Source organism: Ursus arctos, unplaced genomic scaffold (genome assembly GCF_023065955.2).
Source record: "Ursus arctos isolate Adak ecotype North America unplaced genomic scaffold, UrsArc2.0 scaffold_24, whole genome shotgun sequence".
Lineage (NCBI taxonomy): Eukaryota > Metazoa > Chordata > Mammalia > Carnivora > Ursidae > Ursus > Ursus arctos.
Genome location: NW_026622919.1, coordinates 13,275,642 through 13,291,982, shown reverse-complemented (window position 1 = coordinate 13,291,982; position 16,341 = coordinate 13,275,642). Strand labels below are relative to the sequence as shown.

The 16,341-nt window shown below is 44.1% G+C and overlaps 1 long non-coding RNA gene across 2 annotated transcripts; it reads left to right on the top strand.

The window, feature by feature from the left end:
* The first annotated feature begins 6,016 nt into the window (after window positions 1-6,016).
* LOC113265255 (uncharacterized) lies at window positions 6,017-9,567 on the top strand. Of its 2 annotated transcripts, XR_003319974.4 has the most exons (4): window positions 6,017-6,224; window positions 6,447-6,616; window positions 8,015-8,502; window positions 9,441-9,567. It is a non-coding gene; the product is annotated as an uncharacterized LOC113265255 (long non-coding RNA). The 2 variants fall into 2 exon arrangements; XR_008961237.1 differs by lacking the exon at window positions 9,441-9,567 and having other exon boundaries at window positions 6,022-6,224; window positions 8,015-9,409.
* The last annotated feature ends 6,774 nt before the right edge of the window (window positions 9,568-16,341 follow it).

The window sequence follows — 16,341 nt, the reverse complement described above, 5'->3', positions numbered from 1 at the left end:
ACCTGAGAGAAAGAGCAGGGGCAGGGGCAGGGGCAGAGGGAGGAGAAGCAGACTCGCCACTGAGCAGGGAGCTGGATGAGGGGCTCGATCCCATCCCAGGAATCTGGGATGAGGACCTGAGCCCAAGTCAGACACTTCACCGACTGAGACACCCAGGGGCCCCTATCTTACTACAAGTCTTATAACTTGCCTTCTTCCCTGTGCCTCTGAGATGTAAATATTACAGTGAAAATTTTAGGGAGGTAATTCTCAGAAAAAAAAAAAAAAAAAAAAAAGGCAGGGATTGTGGTAGGTCATTTAGAACTTGGCCTAATGGGAAATCTTAAGTGTACTGAAGCTATAAAATTTCTGTTTGCATCCGTCTGCATGTTTATGTGGGTTTATATATATATATTTGTGTGTGTGTGTGTGTGTGTATAAGTGGTATTTGCTCCCTCTGGATGGTATTACTAACATTAATTTGTAAAAGAGGTATATTTAATTGGCTTAAACAAACAAGCACATATAAATTGAGTATTCACAAAACTTCTCAAAAATGTAATAAAAACTGACCCAAATGCTTTTCAGATTCACATGATCTGGAAAAATATCCGATATTAAAGCTAATTTAATTTGGGAGGCTTAATTAACTATAGCATTTCTTTAGAGTTATCAACATTGAATATCATGCATGTATATACTATATAATATCTCTAATATTATATAGCAATATATAATAATGTAATGCAACTTTTATCCTACCTGGGTTTATTAATCAAATAAGTTTATGCTATCTCTGATGCCAAATTTGTCAGCAAGAAAAACGAATTGGTTTGATACAATTTTCAAAAAATAATCTAGGGGCGCCAGGGTGGCTCAGTCGTTAAGCATCTGCCTTCGGCTCAGGTCATGATCCTGGGGTCCTTGGATCAAGCCCCGCATTGGGCTCCCTGTTCAGCAGGAAGCCTGCTTCTCCCTCTGCCCCTCCCCCTGCTTGTGTTCCCTCTCTCGCTGTCTGTCAAATAAATAAATAAAATCTTAAAAAAAAAAACTAAATATGATTGTTAAGAACAAGTAAATCAAATAGTAGGATAAAAAATTTTCGTTTTTACTTATTTATTTATTTGAGAGAGAGAGAGAGAGAGAGAGAGAGAAAGCACGAGTAAGGAGCAGGGAGGGGCAGAGGGAGAAGGAGAAGTAGACTCCCCACTGAGCAGAGGGCCCATCCTGAGGACTTGGGCTCAATTCCCAGGACCCTGAGATGATGACCTGAACTGAAGGCAGATGTTTAACTGACTGATCCACCCAGGTGCCCCTTTTTATTTTTTAACTTAACTTAATTTTAAAATTATATATATATATATATATATATTTATGGATTAAAAAGTTTTTAGGTGAACTTTTAAGATAGTTTCCCCAAATCTTTTTGGTAACCTGAAACCTTAAAGTTTTGTCAGACTAAATTAAATGATGAGTCAAGTTAAATTCACTAAATACTCAGATCATGTTCAAAAAGATAAACTACTGAAACATTAATTACTAGGTTTTTCTATGTTTCACTTCCTTCTACGGAGAAACTAAAGATATTTAGGTCTATTAGTAAACGTGTTTTATGGCACGCTGGGAAATTTTCTATGAAAAATAGTACGTGTCTAGAAATTATAAAAAGTATTTGTGTGCCAATCCATAGAATGCTAACGGAAAGGACAGTTCTTAATTGCTTACTTCTTACTTTTCACTAGAAATTAAGGCTTCTAAGGGTTAAAAATTATAAAGTATGTAATTAAAACTACTAAAAATAGTACAAGAGAGGAATTTTGTGTATGGTCAGGACTGGCTAAGATTAGAATGAATTTAATTAAGTAAATGAGTTAATTTTTTTTTTTTAATTGAGGTATCATTGACGTGAGAGTAAATGAACTTGTGGGCTGCCTGGCTGACTCCATCAGTGGAGCATGTGACTTTTTTTTTTAATGTATTTATTTAATTGAGCGAGAGCACAAGTGAGAGGGGCAGAGGGAGCGGGAGATAGAATCTCAAGGCGATTGTGCTGAGCGCAGAGCCCCACACAGGGCTTGATCCCACGACTCTGAGATCACAACCCGAGCCATAATCAAGTGTCAGACGGCAGCCGACTGAGCCATCCAGGGGCCCCTCAAATTCAGAAACTTTTAAATATTTTTCTGGAATATTCTTTTCATAGGAATATAGTTAGTTATTTACATAAATTCAAAAAAGAATCTTTTCCTCGTAACAAGACAGAAATGGAAATATTGGGGGGCGCCTGGGTGGCACAGAGGTTAAGCGTCTGCCTTCGGCTCAGGGCGTGATCCCGGTGTTATGGGATCGAGCCCCACATCAGGCTCCTCCGCTATGAGCCTGCTTCTTCCTCTCCCACTCCCCCTGCTTGTGCTCCCTCTCTCGCTGGCTGTCTCTATCTCTGTCAAATAAATAAATAAAATCTTTAAAAAAAAAAAAAAAGAAATGGAAATATTGGGGCGCCTGGGTGGCTCAGTCATTAAGCATCTGCCTTTGGCTGAGGTCATGATCCCAGGGTCCTGGGATAGAGCCCCACATCCCCACATTGGGCTCCCTGCTAGGCGGGAAGCCTGCTTCTCCCTCTCCCTCTCCCCTGCTGGTGTTGCCTCTCTCGTTGTGTCTCTCTCTGTCAAATAAGTAAATAAAATCTTAAAAATAAATAAATAAATAAATAAATAAATAAATATTGGTTATATCACCAAAGCTTTGACTAGAAGCTATTTGAGAGACACGTGCATAGACTCAGATATGACCAGACAGTTTTAAGGAACTAAGTTTGACTTTACAGGACCAATAAAGCCCTTTGGAAAAATTGGCCCAGTATATTGCTTACAAGTTTCCAGCAAAGCAATCTGCCCCCCCACCCCGAGCAAAGCAATGTTAAAAAGAGCTTATATTATCAATCACTACTCTTTTTGTCCTTATGTAAATAAAGAGGCCACGTCTAATGCAAACAAAGTAGTTTTACTGTGAGTACCTTTGGTATTTATTTATTTTAAAATTCATTTTTAAAACCATTTATTTATTTGAGAGAGAGAGAGCGTGCAAGTGTACGCTCAAGTGGGGGCAGGGAGAGAATCCTTAAGCCGACTCCCTGCTGAGCCTGTGAGCCTGATGCCGGGCCCCATCCCAGGACCCTGAGATCGCGCCGTGAGCCGAAATCAAGAGTTTAATGCTCAGCAGACTGAGGCACGCAGGCGCCCCTACCGTGACTATCTTTACTAAAAAATTGGGAGTAGTTGTAGAAAGAAAAATGACGTTTGTGCTTTTGGAGATCCTCATCCTAATTCTCTTGGTGGTTCTGTTGCTTACCTGTGAATTGCACTGGATCCTGAATTCTTTCAGTTTCCTCAAATATCTGGCTGTGACTCATCAAACTATCATTTCCAAGCGTCTCCCACCCTCTGATCTGGAGTCTCTAAGAACAAAGACTGCCTTTGAATCTCCTTGGAAAGGAGGATACCAGGTCCTCCCCGCGACCCAGATGGCTGCCAAAGTTCAGAGACCTGAAGCTTGACGATCTTTCTCACAGCTGAAGAAGGCTCTGCCTGGTATGTGGTCCTGGACAAACACTGGAGATCTCCAAATCCAAATCCGAATCCGAATCCGAATCCGAATCCAACTGACCCGGAGGAGAAGTAGCCGACATCGAGGTCGATGGCTTCTCCCCAAGACTTCATACGTAAACTAAACATGAAACCCTTTCTTCTCTTGCTTTCCTTTTTCCTTTACCCTGGCACTGGCCTGGGAAGACAACACCATCATCTGGCTCTCCCAGGCCCTTGCTAAGGGGGGGGGTAACCTCTGGAATTTAAAACGAAAAAAAATTTTTTTTTTTTTAGAATAGCTTTTTATTTCAAGCCAGAGGAAAAATGACCCCCGGCATGAATAGACAAATATAAAATCCCTGCCAATGCATCCATTAATAAGGCCACCTAAGTGAAAGCGATTTGTGCCCCACACGGTTTATCTGTGTGCTCTTTGCCATTCTCCCCGGGCCTCCGAGTGCCGCGGCAGCCGGGCCACAGCTGGGCAATTTCTCTCAGGTTACCCAGCTGCGCTCAGCTCTCCACAGATGAACTGCAACATCTCATTGGTGGGTGCCCCTGGCTTTACATTGGTGAGTGAGAGAAGGAATTACCAGAAGGCCTTCGTGGCTCAAGGTTCGTTCCCTTTGACGGGGCCGTATTCTCTGATTGGCAATAAATGAGACTATGATCAGAAGCCTCTCCTTCACTCGTGAAGATATTGCAAAATCGGTTGCTAAGATGATAGCGGCCCAGCAAAAACCCGGAGACTGACTCATTCTCCACCCTGGGCTAGACCTGGAGCGTCTCTTAGCTGAGCAAGGAGGTGTCTCTGCTTTGGCCAACACAACCTGCGGCACCTGAATGAACACTTCTGGGGAAACTGAAACTCAGTTCCGTAAGATCCCGGAGCAAACCGCTTGGCTTAAAAGGTGACTTCGTGGGGTGGCTGGCTGGCTTAGTTGGAAGGCCTGTGACTCTTTTTTTTTTTTTTTTTAAAGATTTTATTTATTTATTCGACAGAGATAGAGACAGCCAGCGAGAGAGGGAACACAGGCAGGGGGAGTGGGGGAGGAAGAAGCAGGCTCCCAGTGGAGGAGCCTGATGTGGGGCTCGATCCCCTAACGCCGGGATCACGCCCTGAGCCGAAGGCAGACGCTTAACCGCTGTGCCACCCAGGCGCCCCGGAAGGCCTGTGACTCTTGATCTTGGGGTTTCGAGTTTGAGCCCCATGTTGCGGATAGAGATGACTTAAAAATAAAATCTTTTTTTTTTTAAGGTGACTTCTTCAGCGGGGTCTCTCTTTGACTTATTTAATTTTTTTTAAAGATTTTAAGAGATTACTCACATGAATAAATAAACGTCAGTACAATTGATTGTCATAAGCTGAAGAAATCACCAAATGGAAAGATTTCATGGCCTTTAAAATATTGGGTTTTTAGATAAAATTTCATATGATTTCTCTATTTAAAAAGATTTTTTAAAATGTAATCCCTACACCTTACGTGGGGCTTGGACTCACAACCCCCAAATCAAGAGTTGCACGCTCTGTCGACTGAGCCCGCCAGGCGCCCCGCATGGGATTTAGTTAGAATGGCCTGGTAGCCCTGGACATTTGCTCAATTTTACCGACCTGTCAAAAGGGCAGTCACGGGCTTTCATGACAGGGGTTCTGATTTCGGTTTGAAAGTGATGACCTGGGAGGGGCGTCTGGCTGACTCAGTCAGAAGACCACGCGACTCAAGGTCCTGAGTTCAAGCCCTACGTTGGGTGTGGAGCTTACTTAAAAAATTTAAAGAAAGAAAGTGGGGAATGGGAAACGAGAGGGTGTTTACGGTGTGTCTGTGTCCCCAAAGCAACACAGCAACATTTGTACAGTGAATTTGGATATCTGGCTTAACCTAGGTAATCACACTCTCTAGCCTGGAAATATAGATTTGTTGTTGTTTTATTGGTGTTGTTTTTGTCATTGGAGTTCTATTTATTAGAGATTTACTATTTAGGTCAGACATTTGCTGACTCAATTTTTAAAGAATTTGCAAACAGCGCTTCCCCGGGCTCTCCCAGCCTGGTGGGGAGGGTGCAGAGGCATGAATAACAATTGTAATTGTAATGAGGCTGGGCGAACTGAACTTTTATCTTGCCCACATCCCCAAGGCGCCAGACCTGTGGTCGGAGGGAGAAACTTCCTAGCAATTTGGGCCTGCCGACAATCATTGTTGGCCGAGGTAGGATGCTTTGTCATGCAACTGTGGGCTAGCAAATGTGCAAGCTCACGAAGCTTGGGGTTTAAGGGATTAGTTTACTGGAAACAGTCAAAGCTGGGTTAATAGAAGGAATACAAATTTCTTATGTCGTCCAGACAGGAGAAGGTTTGGGGAGACAATTAATCCTCATCAAGGCAAGAGATGTTTGCTTTTGAATACAGGAGGAGAAACGGGCCGCAGCTCCGAGTGTAATCTGCCCGCATCTTTGAAACCAGAGCCCGCTCTTCCGGTCTCCCTGGGAAAGCCGGGAAGTACTGAGTTCCCGGAGCCCTCCCGCGGCTCGGCAGAAGCAGCAGGAACTGGGTCGAGGAGGAGAGGCCATCAACATCTTTTGACACCAGAGGCCTGTGAAATTTGCAAGACACAGAAAGAGAAGGAGCCGAGGGAGGCTTGAGCCTTCCTTCGAGGAAGGGTGACGGATGGGGGAAGAGGGTGGAGGAGGGGGCGGGGAGGGGAGGAGGTTTAAGGACAAGGGCTGCCTGAAGAGAGAGAAGGGAAAGATTTGCAAGAAAATAATTCTCTACTCCATCACAGAGTACTTAAGATGCTGTTTCTGAATTATCAAAAGAAAAAAAAAAAAGAGAAAGAGACTGAATTATATTTGGGGTTCTAACAGACTTCGTGTATTTCACAGGTAGCAAGTGGCCAGGTGTTCGTGATCAGGGGTTGGAGGTGTAAGGAAGACGTGATCATCTGCATCCATCTTGGGTGTAATCTTGTGTTGTCTAGCAAGCCTCGGAAATACTTGGTTCAACACAAACCCCGGAAATGCCCTAAGAGAAATGGTGAGGAGAACTTTGCAGGGTGAGTAGCCGATTTAGGCTTCTCCAGTAAGGGCTGCTCTCGGGTATAGACACCAGGCACTAGTTGTTCTTAATTTCTTTCGCAAAGGTGAAAAAAAGGTGGTGGAGGTGGGAGAGCCCATCCTCACCTCTGAGAGCAGTAGCAACTAGGGGACAGATAATCGGGGTCGGTGGCTCAGGTCTCTGCAAAGGCAGAGGTGAGGCCCTCATCCGTCTCTCCCTGACAAATTGGGCCTTGGATTCTGGCACAGGCCAGGAGCTTGGGAGTCAGCACTGGGCTTGGGGGAGGGTGTCTTTGGTCAGCAGTTAGGGGGGCGATGGAACAAGAGTGAAACTGGGTCCTGGGCAGGGCCGGGTCAGACCTGTTCTCTGGCTCGTGGTGCAAAGGGGAACGGGGGTTGCGTCTTGGGAAGGAGCAAAGTAGGAGGCAAGTCTGGACTGAAAACATCACGCCCTAAGCCAGGATTTGAAGGGGTGGGTTGGCAGTCCTGAGTGGTAAGATGAGCCTGGGAGAATGAGCTTGGGAAAATGTCAGAAGAAGATGTACAGAGGCAAGAAATTTTATGGAGAGGAAGGGACAGAAGGGGTAAGAATCAGGATGAGAACTGGGGACACTAGGACCTGCTGTGGCCCTCGGAAAACCAGAATGGCTGCCTGAAAGAATGAAGGAATCTTGTGAGATACTTCCCAGGGAGAAGGGGGAGGGCAAAGTCTATTTGCATTCATGGACCCCATACCCCGCCAAGGCTCTGTCCTCTTCCATTCCTAATGGTGCCTCGAGCTGTTCTTTGTGGCTGGTAATCGGGCAGGTCTCCCTGGTTGTGTGCTCACCCTTGGGGGGATGCTCTTTGCTGTTAATGATCCATGAAGAGGGGGGTTGCTGATGCCTGGAGGGGATCTTGGACAAAGGAGCTACCCTTTGCCTGCTCTGGGTAACTTTGCTGGCCCCTCTCTAAACCAAATACATATTCAATGCTAATTAATGTAGGAGCACCTCTTTTGTGAAGGGTTTAGGAACATACCCAAGTCCCCCTGAATGGGAGAGGGTGGGTAGTTGGGAACCATATCCTTCTCTGGCTTAGTCATTTTCAACTGGATCAGACCCAGAGCCTTCCTTTTAAGCAAATCTTTTGTAATGCCCTCTGTTCTCCTGAAATGAAATTCATACATAAAATAACATACCTACATACAGAACTCCCAGAACAAAGCCCCACGATAAGAAGCCCCAATATAAAGGAGAAATAAATGGTAAGTAATTTATAATGAAATAATATCAGTGGGAGCTCCTGGCTGGCTCAGTCAGTAGAGCATGCAACTCTTGATCTCGGGGTTGTAAGTTTGAGCCCCATGTTGGATGTTGAGGTCACTTACAAATTATATAACTAAAATATCTTAATAGGTAAATGCTTGGGCTTGACTACATTAGAAGACAGAAGGAAGTAAGCAGATGCTTGTATCTCTGTATGGAATCACCACGGATGAGACACCGTGAAGGTCCGTTGGTATAGAGGAATGGTGTTACCGACTTATACATCACAAGGAAAGTGGCCATTGAAGACACCCTTTCTGAAAGAGTAAATAACCCTTGGAGAGCCCTGTTGCTCTAGCTGACTTTATGGGTCCCTCTGCCCACTCATATGTTGAAGACCTAATGGCCAAGGTGATAGTATTAGGAGGTGGGGCCTTTGAGAAGTAATGAGGTCATTATGGTTGGAGACTTCATGAATGGAATTGGTGCCCTCCTTTAAGAGAGCCCACGGAACTAGCTTGCCCCTTCCATCCCGCGAAGATACGAGGAGAAGTTGGCAGTCTGCAACCTGAGAGGCAGCCTTCACCAGAACCCAGCCATACAGGCCTCTCGATCTTGGACTACGAGTCTTCAGAACTGTAAGAAAGAAATTTCTGTTGTCTATAAACCACCCAGTTTATGGTAATTTTTAAAAGTAAACTCTACACCACACCCCCCAAAATAAAAATAAATAAAGTAAACTCCACACTCAACATGGGCCTCAAACTCACGGCCTGGAGATCAAGAGTCATGTGCTCTACCGACTGAGCCAGCCAGGCGTCCCTATGGTATCTTGTTATAGCAGCCCAAATGGATTCAGACACACGTACAAAACCAAGCACTGTTGTCCCTGAATTTATATGACAGCTGGATTCCCCAAACTTTTATGTTTAATGAAAATATGGTAAAATACTCTGAGATTATAATGTAAAACAGTCAGGTTCTAGGCTGAGATAGAACTTATATAATTAATACCCACATGATCATCTCTGCCTCTGTGAATATCCAGTGGGATATTTGAAAATCCTACGTTACCATGTGTATAGCAGGATGTCCACCATCCCTGGTTTCTAATTATTAAATGATTTTCCAACCATTCCCCCAATGATTATGAAAGTAGAAAACATCCCTACAGATTTCAAAAGTCTCATGGGGAGCAGTACTACCCTCTTAGAGAATCTCTTCTCTACCTACAAAGCTCCCCAACATGGGGTGAGGCCAGTTGCCTGGGTCTTTGGGACCCTCTGGAAAGTGACGCATTGATACTTCCTTCCCGGTGAGAGTTGATTTTATGTGTCAGCTGTGCTGGGCCACAGGGTGCCTAGACATGCGGTCAAACATGACTGTGGGCATGTCTGTGAGAATGTCTCTGGGGGAGGTTCACACTTCAACTGGTAGATTGAGTAAAGCAGATTGCCCTCCCTAATGTGGGTGGGCCTCATCCAATCTGTTGAAGACCTGAGTAGAACAAAAAGGCTGAGTATGGAAGAACTGCCTGACTGCATGAGCTGGAATACTGATCCTTTCCTGCCCTCAGACTCAAGCTTGCACCGTCAGCTCTCCGGCATCTCAGGCCTTCCAACTTGGACTGGCGCTGTAGCCTTGGCTCTTTGGATGTCCAGCGTGCTGATTACAGATCGAGATTTCTCAGCCTCGGAAATAGTGTGAGTCAATTTCTTTCTTTCTTTCTTTCTTTCTTTCTTTCTTTCTTTCTTTCTTTCTTTCTTTTTTTTTTTTTAAGATTTTATTTATTTATTTGATAGAGTGAGAGAGCACAAGCAGGGGAGCAGTAGGAGAGGGAGAAGCCGGCTCCCCGTCAAGCATGGAGCCCCATATGGGGCTGGATCCTAGGACCCTGGGATCATGACCTGAGTCGAAGGCAGACACTTAACCATCTGAGCCACCTGGGTGCCCCCTGCGTGAGTCAATTTCTTATGATAAATCTTGTTATAAGTGTGTATATATATGTGTGTGTCTGTATTGTGTATGTTACATATAATATACACATACACGCACACACGTATGTATATAATCTACTGGTTTTGTCTCTCTGCAGAACCATGACAATATGCTCCCTAACACCTGCCCATCTCTCTCACTGCTTGCATTCCTTTCGACCCTCTCCATATATTATCTCTTCCCCTTTAACTTTCTTCTCTATCATTCTTCCATATAGAAATAATCAAGTTTCAGTCCTTTTAATTCTCTCTTCTGCCGTCCCTCTGAGTCTTCCATGGTGTAGAAGAAAGGAAAAAACCCGTATGAGAATAAAGAAATTTACATTTTATTTATTTATTTTTTTTTTAAAAGATTTTATTTATTTATTTGACAGAGAGACAGCCAGTGACAGAGGGAACACAAGCAGGGGGAGTGGGAGAGGAAGAAGCAGGCTCCCAGCGGAGGAGCCTGATGTGGGGCTCGATCCCAGAACACCGGGATCACGCCCTGAGCCGAAGGCAGACGCTTAACGACTAAGCCACCCAGGCGCCCCAAGAAATTTACATTTTAATTCTAGCTCTTTCTTTTATTAGCTGTGTTGCCCTGGACGTGTGTCTGTGAATTAGGGCTGGTCACATTGATTGCCATGGTGCTTAATCTGAGTGGAGACTCCACAGCCCCAGGACCTGTGTCCACCCTGGAAATACTCTTTATTAAGTTTTTAAGAGAGTAAACTTGGGGTACCTGAGTGCCTCAATCATTTAAGCATCTGCCTTCGGCTCGGGTCATGGTCCCCTGGGTTGGTCCTGGGATCGAGCTCCCTGTCGGGCTCTGTGCTCAGCGGGGAGTCTACTTCTCCCTTTACCTCTGCCCCTGCTGCTGTGCTCTCTCACTCACTCTCTCTCTCAAATAAATAAAATACTAAAAAAACAAATAAGTAAACTCTGCACCCAATATGGGGCTTGAACTCATGCTCTATCGAATGAGCATGCCAGGTGCCCTCACCCTGGAAACAGTCTAAGCCAGTTGTCTTCTCAGCTTCCTGAGAGCAGGGTTTGTCTTATACTCTGGCAGTAGCTTCTATCTCCAAGTGTACGTGGTGCCACGTGAGGCACGTAGCGGGCATTCCATTCACCACGCATGTGCCTTGAGTCAGGAGCTATCACCAGCACTAATGTTCAGACCAGCTGTGGCAGGAACCCACCTTTCTGGGATGCAGAAACGAGCGTCTCTGCAGTTTCTAAAAGGCTGGTCAGCAGGAAAATCACCCAATTTTCCTCTAAATCCAACTACAAGGTCACCCAGACTCTCAATCACGATGTTATCCTTGGTTTCTGTCTCGAGTGTCTCATTCTTTTTTTTTTTAAAGATTTTATTTATTTATTCGACAGAGATAGAGACAGCCAGCGAGAGAGGGAACACAAGCAGGGGGAGTGGGAGAGGAAGAAGCAGGCTCATAGCGGAGGAGCCTGATGTGGGGCTCGATCCCATAACGCCGGGATCACGCCCTGAGCCGAAGGCAGACGCTCAACTGCTGTGCCACCCAGGCGCCCCTCGAGTGTCTCATTCTTACTACACTGTTGTCTACACTCAATGTCTCTGTTCTATCCTGCCTTCCTGGATGCTGACCGTTGGCTCCTGATAGATCTCTTTGTTTCCCTCCTGGTTTTGGCTGTGGCCCATCTACGCTCTTTGGCCTCCAGTTCCAGCTCAAATTCCTGACCTTGGTGTACCCAGCTGGTTTCCTCCCGTTTGTATCCTAGGTCGTGACAAGTTGCGTCACCAGGAAGAGTCCCCGGGGCCCCCACTGCACACTGTACACTTATACAAAGTACAGGCAGGGCCTGTGAGTACATAGAGGGGCTCATTTAAATAAGTGCCCAAATCCCAGTTGCTCTGAGTTGTCACTTTTTCAACCTGTTCTAGTAGCCTCTCCTACTTTTGCAAAATCACTTCAGAAAATACCAGGGTGCTTAGACATTTCACAAACCAGCGGTGGTTTCTGGTGGCCGTGGTGGCTACCTGAGCTTGGACCTAATGGTTCCAAGTCCTGACAGTTATACACAGTACTGCTCTGTGGGTAATTCTTAGATTCCATCGCTATGACCACCACCTGGGTGTTGATGGAACTGGAAACCAATATGTACAATGCCAAGAAAAATGGAATACCACTGGTACTCTAAAAAAGCCAGAAATCTTTGTTGCCACCTTGGGAAGCAGAAGGCCACTACTCTTCTTGCAAGACGCAGGCTGACTGTCTGAGAGGTCTGCAGGTCAGGTTCAAGTGTCAGCAGTGGCATCATACCTGGAAACAACCACTTTGCCCTAGTGTTCAGATCCTGCCATTAGATTTAACTTTTAGGACCATTGTAAAATTCAGGTGCCAAGACAAGTCTTTGGGGGAAAGAATAGTCTTTTCAACAAATGTTGCCAGGACAACTGAATATCTACATTTAAAAGAATTAAGTTGGACTCCTATCTTACACTATACACAAACAATAACTCAAACTGGATTGTAAGCCTAAATGTGAGAAGTAAAATGATAAAACTCTTAGAATAAAACATAGGAATAAATCTTCATGGTCCTGGGTGAGGCGATGATTTCTTAGCGATGACACCAAAAGTACAAACAATAAAAGGAAGAATTCAGGGGCACTTGGCGGGCTCAGTCGGTGGAGCCAGTGACTGTTGATCTTGGGGTTGTGAATTTGAGCCCCACATTGGATGTAGAGAGTCCTCAAAAATAAAATATTTTTTCAAAATGGGCAAAGGATTTGAATAAATCTTCCTCAGAGAAGATACACAAATGATCAAAAGCATATGAAAAGATGTCTGACATCATTAGTCATTAGGGAAATGCAGATTAAAACCACAATGAGCTACCACTGTATACCCTCGAGGCTGGCTGGAATAAAAAAGAGAACAAGTGTGGGTAAGGGTGTCGAGAAAGTGGTACCCTCATTCCCTGTGCAGGCATGTACAATGGCGCAACTGCCGTGGAGAACAGTTTGGCAGTTTCCCTAAATGTTCTCACGTGACCCAGCAATTCCATTCCTAGACAAATAAAAATATATCGGCACACAAAGACTTGCACAAAATGTTCACGGCAGCATTGCTCACAATAGCCAAAGAGTGGAAACGACCCAATTGCCCAGCAACCGGTGAATGGGCAAAGGAAATGTGTTCTCTCCATACTCTGTCATACTAATCGGTAATAAAAATAAAGAAACGCTGACACTTGCTACAACATGGATAAACCCCGAAAACATTAGGCTAAGCTGAAAGAACCCAGTCACAAAGACCATATATTTTTATTATATGATTCCATTTATGGAAATGTCTAGAAAAGGCGAATCTATAGAGACAGAAAGTAGTTATGAGGTTGCCAGGGATTAGGGGAAGGATGGGGAGGGACCTGAAGTGGGCACAAGGTTTCTTTCTGAAGTGATGAAATGTTCTAAAATTAGACAGTGCTGCTGGTTGCACAACTCTGTACATGTACGAAGGACCATCGAATTGTACACTTTAAATGGGTGAATTTTATGGTAATGCAAAGTATATCTCAATAAAATTTCTTCTTTTTTCTAAGAAGTAAGTTTGATCCATTCAGGGACATTTGTCTCTAAGTAAATAAAACTTGCAGCTTACAAAAATTCATTAGGTTCTCCAGGTGCCATCCCTCAGTCCTACGAGCTGTGTAAGAGCCTACAAAAAGATTTGAGACCGAAAACAAACGTATTGGCTTGAAACTGTAAAAACTTACTGAAAATTAATCAAATATTGGCAAACTATGCCAACTAACCAATGAAAACTGACTCACGTAATGCCAATGTAAAATCATATCAATTGATGTAATTATGGGATGTGGGTGTATTTCATGTTTGGTACAATGGCAAGTAAGATCTCCCCACGTAGGTGCTGGGGCCATGAAGGTCTTGGGATGGGGAGACTGACACCCAGCCAATTCTTTCTTTCATTTTTATATTTATATTTACATTTGTACTTATTTATTTATTTACTTATTTATTTTATATTCAATTCATTCTTTCCTTAAAGTGAGATCTCACTTAAGGCTTCTGTAGTTCTTTTCTATAGTCTTGCCCCTGTCTAGGCACCCACGTTCCCCAGACATACCAATGATAGACAGCCTTTGAATTTTTGCCCCCCCCCCAAATCTCCTTATCCTACATAGAAATCAGTGTGTGCAAAATAGTTTTACAACAGAACCAGGTGGGTCCTTTCACTCTACTCAACAGAGGCCCCCAGCTCCTGCTGTACAGGGCACTGGGTTCTAAGTCACCCTGGAACGGCCCTTCCTGTGTTGCAGAGCTGGTATCTGTTCATACTTGTGTCCCCGATTAAAAATGCTGTGCTCCCCGAGGACTTGGATCTGTTTCACTTACATTTGAATCCCAGGACTCAACACAGTGCCAGACACATGCTCCGAGTGCGTAAAGAGATTTCTTAACGGGCAAATTATTTACTTATTTTTCAAAAGATTTTCTTTAGGGGCACCTGGGTGGCACAGCGGTTAAGCATCTGCCTTCGGCTCAGGGTGTGATCCTGGCATTATGGGATCGAGCCCCACATCGGGCTCCTCCGCTAGGAGCCTGCTTCTTCCTCTCCCACTCCCCCTGCTTGTGTTCCCTCTCTCGCTGGCTGTCTCTATCTCTGTCGAATAAATAAAATCTTAAAAAAAAAAAAAGATTTTCTTTATAAGTAATTTCTACACCCAATGTGGTGCTCAAACTTACAACCCTGAGATCAAGAATCACATGCTGTACCTACTGAGCGGGTCAGGCGCCCCTGGGTAAATTCTCCTCCTCCTCCTCCTCTTCTTATCATTATTACTATTATTAATTTTTTTAGAGAGAATGAGTGGGGGGTAGGGCAGAGGAAGAGGGAGAGAATCTTAAGCAGACCCCATGCTGATCTTGGAGCCCGACCTGGGGCTTGATTTCACAACCCTGAGATCATGACCTGAGCTGAAATCTAGAGTTGGAGGCTTAACGGACTGAGCCACCCAGGCGCCCCCTGGGTTAATTATTTTAATTTACAGTGTTCGTGGAGACAGTCACCACCTGCCTGGATTTTTGCTTTCATGTTCTAAATTTCAGTTCTTATACATAAATCAAGTGGGTTCAAAAGCAAATAAATAAAATAAAAAATTTTTGGATCCTCCTTGAAAAGAAAAACTTAAAAAATTACTACCAGGCAACCATCAGAGCAATGACTGATGCATACGAGAATCGTCAATGGATGCTAAACTTAGTGGGGAAAGGCTGGAGGATTAGCAGGATAGTTACACAGTCTCAAAGTATCTCTGCACGAGATTATTTTTTCAAAGAGAATATAATAACTTTGCAGTGGAGAAATTTGGCAGACACAACACCAACCAATGGTCAATCTTCACATCACCAGTAACAGGACAAATTGCTACCATAGGCCTCCTGACAATGATGCACAGAGCGTTAGTTCTGGAGGATTCCGGCCCAAAACTCACAAACGGAACCTAATGGTAAGAAAAGCGTTGGAGGTATTCAATCTGAGGGGGACATTTTACAAAGTAACCGACTCTTCGAAAATGTCAAGGCTATGAAAGGCAGGGTAAGACAATTTTTTCCAGACTGAAGAGGAATAAAAAGACACACAACAGACTGCCACCTGGGATTTGGGATTATCTTTTGTCATATAAGACTTTATCTGGGCAACTAGTAAGAGCCGAGAAAAGTCTATTGGTTCGGTAATAGTGTTGCACGAGAGTTAATTTTTTGATTTTGATAATCCTTCTGTGGTTATGTTGTCACATAAGTCCATTTTTAGGAAATACACACTTAAAGTATTATTTTTTTTTCCTAAAGATTTCACTTATTTGTCAGAGAGAGAAACCACAATCAAGGGGAATGGCAGACAGAGGGAGAAGCAGGATCCCCGCCAAACAAGGAGCCTGATACGGGCCTCGATCCCATGACATGAGCCAAAGGCAGATGCTTAACTGACCGAGCCACCCAGGCATCCCAACACACTTAATGTATTTACTGGTAAAGGGACAGTGTGTCTGTAACTTACTCTCAAATATTTCGAGAAAAAAATTGATACCCAGAGAATGAGAAAGTGAATGCACTAAAACATTAACTTCCTTTTTTTCTTTTGTTAACATTAACATTTGAGGAACGTGGGTAAAGGTCGTATGGTAATTCCTTGTACTGTTTGTTTGCGTATTTATTTATTTATAAAGGCTCCACGCCCAACGTGGGCTTACACTCATGACCCCCGGAACGCAGGGGAATGCAGTTAGTTAAGCCTCTGCCTTTGGCTCAGGTCATGATCCCAGGTCAGGTCGGGCTCCCTGCTCAGTGGGGAGCCTGCTTCTTCCTCTCCCACTCCCACTCCCCCTGCTTGTGCGCGCGCTCTCTCTCTCTCTGTCAGATAAATAAATAATAAATAAATAAATAAATAAAATCTTTAAAAAACTAAATAAATAAACTCATGACCTTGAA